Below are 10,214 nucleotides of genomic sequence, written 5' to 3'. Positions count from 1 at the left end.
AACTTAAATCCAAGTTCTCTGCGCAAGTCATGGCACTTTTTTACCATCGTTATTATCCAAGTCCTGTGGCGATGGGCGAGCGACGAAGCAGCAGGCACAGATATGCTGGAAGCTGTAGCCGCAAACCTGCACGCAGGCGGCTCAGGATATTGGTCGTTCCCTCACTGGACCGAAGCAGCAGTGAAGTCTGGCAGCACCCTGAGTCACTGAGCAGCCCTATTCAGGATCACACTGCTCACCTCCATAGTGAGGAAAGGGTTAGCAAAGGTACCCTAAACATTGCCTGCTTCAAAACATCCTGGCCAGCCTACCGAAGCTGGCGGGATCCCATACCTGCGCTCGAAAAATATTAAAAAGATTAAAGTGATACCATTCGCTGTTGGCGCCTGGAATGTGCGCACTTTGATGGACACATCCGGATCAAAAAGACCTGAGAGACGCACCGCTCTCGTGGGCAGAGAGCTAGCCAGGTATAATGTGGATGTTGCTGCCCTGAGTGAGACCCGACTGGCCAATACTGGATAGTTGACTGAAGTGGGTGCAGGTTACACATTATTCTGGAGCGGACGAGGCCAGGAGAGACGTGATGCTGGTGCTGGTTTTGCAGTAAAAAAACACCTGGTCAACCAACTGGCAAGCCTACCCAAGGGTATAAACGACCGTTTAATGACCCTAAAGCTCCACCTAATGGGTAAAAAGGAGGCCACCATCATCAGTGCCTATGCCCCTAACATGACCAACTCTGACGAGATCAAAACCAAGTTTTATAATTGCCTGGAAGTCATTATTGCTGCCACAGCCAGCTCTAACAAACTCCTGATACTTGGTGACTTCAATGCCAGAGTTGGAAGTGACCATCAATCATGGAATGGAGTTATAGGTGCACATGGCATTGGAAAATGTAACAGCAACGGCCTTCTGCTGCTGAAAACATGCTCTGAATTTGACCTAATCACCAACACGATATTCCAACTACTAAAGCGCAAGAAAACTTCATGGATGCATCCTCGTTCACACCACTGGCACTTGATTGACTACGTCATCATGAGGAGGAGCGACCGGCACGATGTCAGGGTGACCAAGCAATGTGTGGTGCTGAATGTTGGACTGACCATTGTCTCATCATCTCCAAACTTAACATCCGGATTAAGCCTACCAGACGCCCACAAGGAAAAAGACGTGTAAGGCGTCTTAACATCACTCGCCTTCAACAGGAACACACCAGACTGGCCTTTGTTGAGGCTCTATACCATCACCTGGAGTCTCTAAGCTTCGAGCATACAGACGCTGAGGCAGACTGGACTGCTCTCAAGACCGTGTTGCATTCTACAGCCCTTGAATCACTTGGTGTGCCCATACGTACACATCAAGATTGGTTTGATGAGAACGATGCAGAAGTCCAAGCACTCCTTGACGAAAAACATCACCTGCATTAAGCCTATCTGAATGACAGCAGCTCAACTTAAAGAAAACTGCCTTCCTCAACATTCGCAGGGTTGTCCAACGGAGACTCAGAGTCATGCAAGACACCTGGCTGTGCACAAAAGCTGAGGAGATTTAGTCCTACGCTGACAGTAACAACACCAAAGTGCCTCTATGGTGCCCTCAAGCAGGTCTATGGTCGTCTACAACACTCAGGAACTTCACCTCTCCTGAATGCAGATGGAACAACACTCCTCACACAGAAGGACAAAATACTTGCAAAGTGGGCTGAACACTTCAGCGCAGTCCTCAACCAGCCATCATGCATAAATGAGGAGGCAATTGCGAGACTGCCCTAAGTTGAAATAAACCAGTCCCTTGCTGTTCTACCATCCACTGAGGAAACCAGCAAAGCCATAAGCCTCCTCTCATCAGGCAAAGCTCCAGGGTCCGATGCCATTCCAGTGGAAATCTACAAGGCTGGAGGGCATCGCTTAGTCGAGAAACTGACCGACCTCTTCTAGTGGAAATTAGAAGTCGTTCCCCAGGAGTTCAAGGATGCCTCTATAATCCATCTCTATAAGATGAAAGGCAATCGGCAGGCCTGCGACAACCATAGAGGCATCTCCATACTATCAATCGCTGGCAAAATCTTCGCAAGAATCCTTCTGAACCGCCTAATTGTCCACCTAGACCACGGTCTGCTACCTGAGAGTCAGTGTGGTTTCAGAAAAGGCCGCGGAACCACTGACATGGTATTTACTGCCCGGCAGTTACAGGAGAAATGCCAAGAACAAAATGCTGATCTAGATATGGCTTTCGTTGATCTAACAAAAGCATTCGACACAGTCAGCCGGGAGGGCCTATGGAAGATCATGACCAAGTATGGGTGTCCAGACAAGTTCATTGGAATCGTGCGCAAACTCCATGATGGCATGATGGCTAGCGTCAGAGACCAACAAGAACTCTCTGATCCGTTCCTAATCACAAACGGGGTGAAGCAAGCCTGCGTTTTAGCGCCAACGCTCTTCAGCATGGTGTTTTCTTCCATGCTGCAAGACTCATTCCAGAACCACAACACTGGGATTAGCTTCATCTACCGTTTTGATGGTGGGCTATTCAATCTGCGTAGGATGCAAGCCAAAACTAGTCTCTGTGGAAATTAGATGCCTTTCAGACGTCTACCCTGCGTCCTTCCCTGTGGAAGAGATGTGGATGACACTTTCGTCATTTGGCCACATGGCCTCCCAGCATTGAACCATTTCCTGGACCACATCAATACCAGACACCCATCCATCAGATTCACCATGGAAGTGGAGAAAGATGGCAAACTACCATTCTTTGATGTGCTGTTTGAGAGGAGACCTGATGGATCTTTGGGACATTCTGTCTACAGGAAGGCCACCCACACAGATTCCTACTTGAAACCTGATTCCCACCACTTACGACCACCACGCACCACTGGCAACGCAATTTCGCCAAAGAATTAGTTTAGTGTTTCCGTGTGCATTTTTAACGTATGCACTTTTTAATGCCATTCAACATAAGTAATTTTGGGGGCTTATATTTCAATTTTATTTGTGATCGATCAGATGATACATTTCTTAAAATAGCTTTGGAACCACTAGATTATAAAATTACATTTTATCTAACCATGTGGCACAAAGGTGGCTGCTGGTGCTATTTTACCAGATAAAGATATCACTTGCAAAAGTGCCGAGTGTTGGAACAGCACATAGGGCACCGCACTGTGGTTTACCACATGCCTTGCTCGTGGTGATCTTGTGCTCTTTCATGGAGTGGCTTCTCGAGGTTTTATTGTACAGGCTGTGTTTAAATGCAAGCTAAATAGGTTTGAGGGGCGAAGCCCCCATTATCTCTCACCACCTGCCACTTGTGGGTTTATCATTCTAATCATTGTGCCACCGTCTTTGCCGACTCAGCACTTGCGAGCAGGGTCAGTGGAATTGCGACAGCCGCCCCTGCTATGGGACGTGCAAGATCCTGGGCGGCTCCTATTTCTCGACCTTCGACAGCAAGACGTACAGATTCCACGGGGACTGCTTCTACACCCTCACAACGGTACCGAAACTGCATTTGTAATGCATTGGCGCATGTGGCAGCGTGAGCTTGAGATGTAACGAATTTCACCCTCTTCTCCACGATCTAATGAATAATTTTGAGCCAGTGTCACAACTCTATATGCAAATCCAATATCCCATATTCCATTGAGGTCATTGTATATTACCTGCTGTGACATGGCTCAGAAACATGATAATTGATGAAGAAAATAGACTAAAGCTAAAAACTACACAAAGATGCATGGAGAGGGTGCATTTATGGAATTACATTTAGAGATAGAAATATTAACCACGAGGGTTAGAGAACGTACACAAGTTAGAGACATAATGTTGACTGAAGAAAGGTAAGTGGGCAGGATACGTCACTAGAATGGAACGATGGCTAGTGTGGTCAAGACAAACAAAGGGCATCAATTATTTGGTGATGATGCATTGGAAGTGGTGCAAAAGCACAATTAACAAAATACAACTCAACACTGTGGCATAAAAACAAAAGGAGAGGTGCTATGAAGAACGGGCATTGCCAGGAATGTGACTTTTTCTACAAAGGAGAGAGCACTCCCAACAGGATATCAACTGCGGAGAGATGGATCAATACAATCTGCTCGTGTTCAGCAGTTAGATGGATTATTGCAATGTAGCAATATTAGGGATGGCGACAGCTTGGGTAGGTCTTCATGGTTCCACATTGGTGCATATGCATAGACATGTTCATTACATTCCCATGAGTATATGCAATGTTGTATAATTGTAATGTATTTTTTTCTAAAGATAGTTATTGAGAAAGAAAATAGGAGGCATAACATAATGGACATTCGTCATATATGTACAGCTTTTTCTGCTCTGTGACCTCAATATTTTTAGGACTGCACTGGCAACAAGTTCTCCGTACTGGGAGAGTTAACCAAGTGCGAGGGGCGAGATTCTAAGACGTGTCTCAATAGTGTTATCCTCTACATCGATGGCATAAGAACGGTGAGTGTGTGTGGGCATGTACACCCAGATGCGCGTGATTGAGTGTGTGTGCGTTTGCATGCATTCTAAGAGTACAAGCTGCCTTAATCCAAGGGGAGGGCATGAGCACAGAGAGACAGTTTGAGGCATAGATATATTGAGCTAATGAGCAAATCTCTGGTCTCACTGAAGAACAATGACTGCACACACATAAATATCAAGTGAAACTTGTGTTTTCAATTTGAACAAACACTTTTCAGAGCATGTAAAAATGATGCTCATAGTCTGGATGAAGAGGCTTTTAAAGGGTGTTCAAACGTAGTTGTAATCTTCCATGGCTGTTCTCTGACACAAACAATATAACTCAAAAGAAAAATAAAGACCCAAAAAGTGAAATAAAGAAATCACTGGGTTGAACTTAGTATATTTCTAATCAGTTTTAAAAGCAACGAATACGTAATAAAATACTGTTGATTGATTACTATATTGTTAGTGACAACCCTGATATAACCATATTGCTTTTCAATAACTACAAGCGATTATTATTGTTTCAGGTTGTGTTCAAGGCATCAGGGGATGTGCTCGTGCATGAGAATAAGGTGCCTCTTCCATTTGTGTCGGGTAAGCCTTGTGATTGACAGTTTTTGCAATCCATTTTACACCTGCCCTCTTAAATCAACCATTTTCAAGCCACAGAACTCAACACATTACAGATATTAAAAACAATTATATAAAAGTGTTTGGACAAATATAAGTCGCTGCTTTGTGAATGTATAGAAATGATGACATATTAAGTCTGTCTGCAATTACACAAATAAACTATTCCATGATGGTTAATCTACAATCATTGTTTAGATCATTTACTCAGGCAGCATGAATTTGTCTTTAAATATGTGTTAAATGCCTAAGCTTCATAACTAAACACTGATTCAGACTTCTGATCATCACTGCTTGTTTTGCAGATGGTCCAGCTTATGATGTGAAAGTTTGTGTGCATTTGATGACAGCTTGGCATGCACTGTTGGTCTCATGTCTATTTCTTTCAGCATCCGTGACCGTCGTGCAAGAGTCGTCCTTCTACCTCCGTGCGGAAACCAACTTTGGCTTGCGCCTGCGAGTTCAGCTAAAGCCCCTGATGCAGCTGTACATTACCGCGGCCACCGCGTATCACAACAAAACGTGTGGTATGTATGTCTCAAGCTCTGTTCTTCCGTATGCTGCATTGATGTTTTCTTCAGTAAAAAAAAAACATGTTATCAGTATTTCGGGGATTTTTTTGATATTATACGTGTGTCGAGTTTTAATGTCAAAATACTTTTTAGCGCCACTCTATAAATAATGATGACAACATTGTTTGTGATGATTGCTCATTCATCACATGATGGCCACGTGCTGCCCTTGGCTGCCCTCCTTTGTGCCACCCCAACTCTGATTGGTTGTCGGTTCACTTATTGTTCCAACACGTTCAACCTAGCGAATTAAGCTGTGCACTAACATTACAATTCCGTGACATCACTAAAGTGAGGCCTAAGTAGCTGTTTCATCCCGTTACATTGAGTTGAGTGATCCAGTGTGAACCCACCTTAACCGTTGGACAAATGTAAGTTCACATCCCGGGTCAGGGTTTAATCAGCTCAACATTATCCATATGGGGATGATGAAACTAACAGCAGCACTGCACGGGAATGCAACTGTTGTCATATGAATGGAATGGCCCATGTCATAGAAATGTGGAATTATTAACCACAGGGTCAGGGCCAACAACAGAGATGAGTATGGCCCTGAGTTCATGAAAATGGTTCCATCACAGTTGGTACCCGCATTTGAGCTTAAGATTTTGCAGTGTTGGCTTCTTGCTCCGACACACGATCATTATGAAACCACCCAAACCACCTCTTAAATGACATCTTGGGACAATTTAACAGGGCTGTGCGGAAATTTCAACGAAGTAACCGGTGACGACTTCACGCATTCCGGCATCGTGGACGCGACAGCGGCGACCTTCTGTAACGTGTGGAAGGCTCAGGCGACGTGCCCGGACCGCGAAGAGGTCACCATGGACCCGTGCTCGGTGTACATCACCAACAGTGAGACGCTTCATGGCGACACAGCTCACAGCACATGTGTGACCAACCAATGCCACGCTGTCATATTCACTTTATTGCTGGATGAGGGCCTCCTCACGCTGTTTATATCATTGTGGGAGGGATTTGACTATTTTTGACCACACTGGTTAGTGGAAGTTGGAGGGATATAGATAGATATTATGACAATGTATTTTGCTGTACTGCCCTCTGCTGCCCACTGCATAGCCCCACAGCTTATTGCACGTTTTATGCATCGTGGTTGTCTATCCAAGCACTACCCAGACTAAACTCTGATCAACTTTCGAGATCTGTCGAAATCAAGTGCATTCTTGGTGATTTGATCATTGGCTGTTCGCAAAATAAGAATGGATTTCAACATGGAGCTCTCATAGAAAGGAGTCCATCACCCATCAAAGAAAAAAGCGTATTGAATGTGACGCAGAATTATTTCGAACATTACTTCAATTCCTTTTATTCACATATGCATGCAAATGAAACAAATGTAGAAGTGTTCCCATAACTGTAAACATGAAAATTATTGGAATTTTTTTTATGGTTTTTCCATATAGTTGAGTTCATTAACCTGCTGCATTTAAGAACCTGGCATATGGACGGCTGACTGAAACCTTGATTTGAACTCAGGAACTCAGTGGCGCTGATTCAGTACTCTGACGGTAATGGCCCTCTCCCTAAACCACCTGGTTCCCTCACACACTTAGCAATTTTTAGAGGGCAGCGCATATCCTTGCACTTGCCATCTCCTGACCACCTTGCAACTGAGCAAGTGTTTGAACTTCAATATGTGATTTTACCAGCCCTTGCCTCCATAGCTATGGATTGCACATGTGGACCACCATGCCCAGCTAACGTTTCGGGCAGTGGCCCGACAGCTCAAAGGCTTGTGTGTGTCTTATCTGTGTATTTCTTATCTTTCAGATGAATACGCCAAAACACATTGTGGCCTTCTGATGGATAATGACGGTCCATTTTCTACCTGCCACAGTGTGGTTTCTGCAGATGAATATTACATGGTACGTTACCCTTTGCGTGATGATTAACAATATATTTACAGGCAGTCCCCAGGTTACGGAAGGGTTAGGTTTCTGAGAAATATCCGTAACCGGAATTTTTCATATGTCGGAAACTGAACAATTTTCCCCAAAAATCAAGATAAAATCCCATAGCTGGAAATAATTGTGCCTCCCCTACCATTTTCTCTCAGTACCGTATCTCGCTGTCGTCCGTTTTCTATCGCTCCCTGTATCCTATCGCTGTACATACACTCTGCACTTCCTATGATTCTTTCATTGCATCGAATATCTACCCTACCACTACCCATTATTAAACTAATGGAACATATACTGTATCCAATTGTTGATTTTAATATTAATTGTTAACAGAAAGCAACACTTCCGAATGTTTACCGTGCATTCGGCTAGGTCTGGACTTCACATACACACACACATACACGCACACAAAGGTGGAGTAGGCTCTCTACACACGCACACATACACACACAAACACACACAGATACACAGTACATACTCTATTTTTTTTACACGCTTTTTGGGAGCATTTCCGTAAAGTTTAATTTCCGTAAGTCAGATTTTCCGTAACCCGGGGACTGCCTGTATTTTCGTCTTTTTACTCAATGATATCCTGATTGTATGAGCAGTGTCATGTCGTAAGATGAATAATCCATTTGGAATTCTCACATAGCTGTGACTCGTTCAGTGTTAGAAAACGGTTCGTGGAATTAGACATCACAGAAGTACCTCTGAGATCCCTTCAAGTGACCTCTGGTCCACAAAGTAGGAGCATCACTTTTCCACTTGCCCCAACCAAACTCCAGCAAACAGAGCGCACTGTTTCCTATGGGGTTTATCATGCATGTATGTACGTACGTATGATGAACTTATTTCGCACATTACGTAGCCAACTGTGCTAGATCAGGGCCTCACCATGCCGTATGGGTCATGGGGGTTATTTAGACATATGTCACCACATGGGTCAGTGTGGGTTGGTGAAAGCAGAGAGTATGGACAGGAAAGCATAGAAGTACAGTACAATGGGTTTTCATGCAAAGTCTTCTGCTGTTCACCGCGTAGCCCCAGATCCAGTGTGAAAACCTGTTTGTGCATGCCAGTCACCTATTAAAGTACTATTCAGGCTCAAACCTGCTTAGCTTTTTAGATATTAGGTAGATATTAACACTACTGGTATCAGCCACTGGTAAGTCCCCTCATTTCCATGTCCTCCTGTACCACATACACCCAATTGGCTCCTTCTTTCCAGCCAAGTCAAAAGCGGATCTCTTACTTTCCACAATGTGGGTTTATTGTCTGGAGAAGAATGATGGGCTACTGCTCGTGATGGCCACATACTTGACACCCTCTCATTAGATTAAAATGGTACTTATGATGAGATCAAATATCCATATTTTTGTACGTCCATTTGTCTATCTATCTAATTGACTGTCCATTTATCTGTTTTTGTTTGTCTCACCGTCTGTGTATCCATTTGTGTATCTGTCCATTTCTTCATCTGTCTGTCTTGATCTGACTATTCAATCATCTATCCTTCTGTCCCTCCTTCTCTCTTTGCCCATTCGTCCATTTATAATTCCGTCTGTCCATCCATCCATCTCTCTATCTCAACACCCGTTTGTCCATCTGTCTGTCTGCCTGCACACCACCCCCCACCACCTGTGCAGCGCTGCAAGTACGATACGTGCAGCTGCTCGTATCCGGAGCCGTGCCTGTGCGCTGCACTCTCGGCATACGCGTACGCGTGCGCCGCTCATGGCGTCGTCCTCGTCGGCTGGAGGAGCGACATCTGCAGTAAGCACAGCCGCACGGGTGACGCCAGGGCAGTGAGTTCAGAGATGGGCGAAATGTAAATGACATTTAATTTAAATATGTAATGTAATTACATTTTTAGTTTGTCATTGGGTACCTAAATTACACAGCTCATAACGTTTGTCAATTTATATGTAAGTTATACAAGAACCAGTTATTGGTAATTTATATCTAAATTATATTTCCTCGAGTAATTTGTAATTTGAATGTATTTTTCCGATCACCAAGTTAATCATAGTGAAGTATTGGAAAATGACGGCAGGAAACTCCTTGACGGGAACACACTTCTTTTATTAAATCTTGACTTGTAACAATACAACGCGTGGCCTCTCTTCTTCACAATGCGCTTCTCTTGACTGGATTCTGTGCTGCCGGCTCTCTGTGCCTCGTGTAGACTCCGCGCCTCGGCTACACTCCTCTCTCGCCTCGTGTAGACTCTGCGCCTCTGCTACACTCTCCACTCGCCTCGTGTAGACTTTGCATCTCTCTCTCTGGCTACACCGTATGCATACTCGGCTCGTGTAGACCTTCCTCTCTCTCTGGCTACACCGTATGCATACTCGGCTCGTGTAGACCGTTCTCTCTCGCTGGCTACACACTATACATTACTCAGCTCGTGTAGACCGTTCTCTCTCGCTGGCTACACACTATACATTACTCAGCTCGTGTAGACCGTTCTCTCTCGCTGGCTACACACTATACATTACTCAGCTCGTGTAGACCGTTCTCTCTCGCTGGCTACACACTTATACCTTACTCTCCTCTACTCTCCATTACTCTCCATTACTCTCCTCTCCGGGCTCTATCTCTGC

The sequence above is a fragment of the Lampetra fluviatilis genome, chromosome 64 (assembly GCF_964198595.1).
Source record: "Lampetra fluviatilis chromosome 64, kcLamFluv1.1, whole genome shotgun sequence".
NCBI classification, from domain to species: Eukaryota; Metazoa; Chordata; class Hyperoartia; order Petromyzontiformes; family Petromyzontidae; genus Lampetra; species Lampetra fluviatilis.
The sequence above is the reverse complement of the archived record's forward strand: the minus strand, read 5'-3'. Positions refer to the sequence as shown.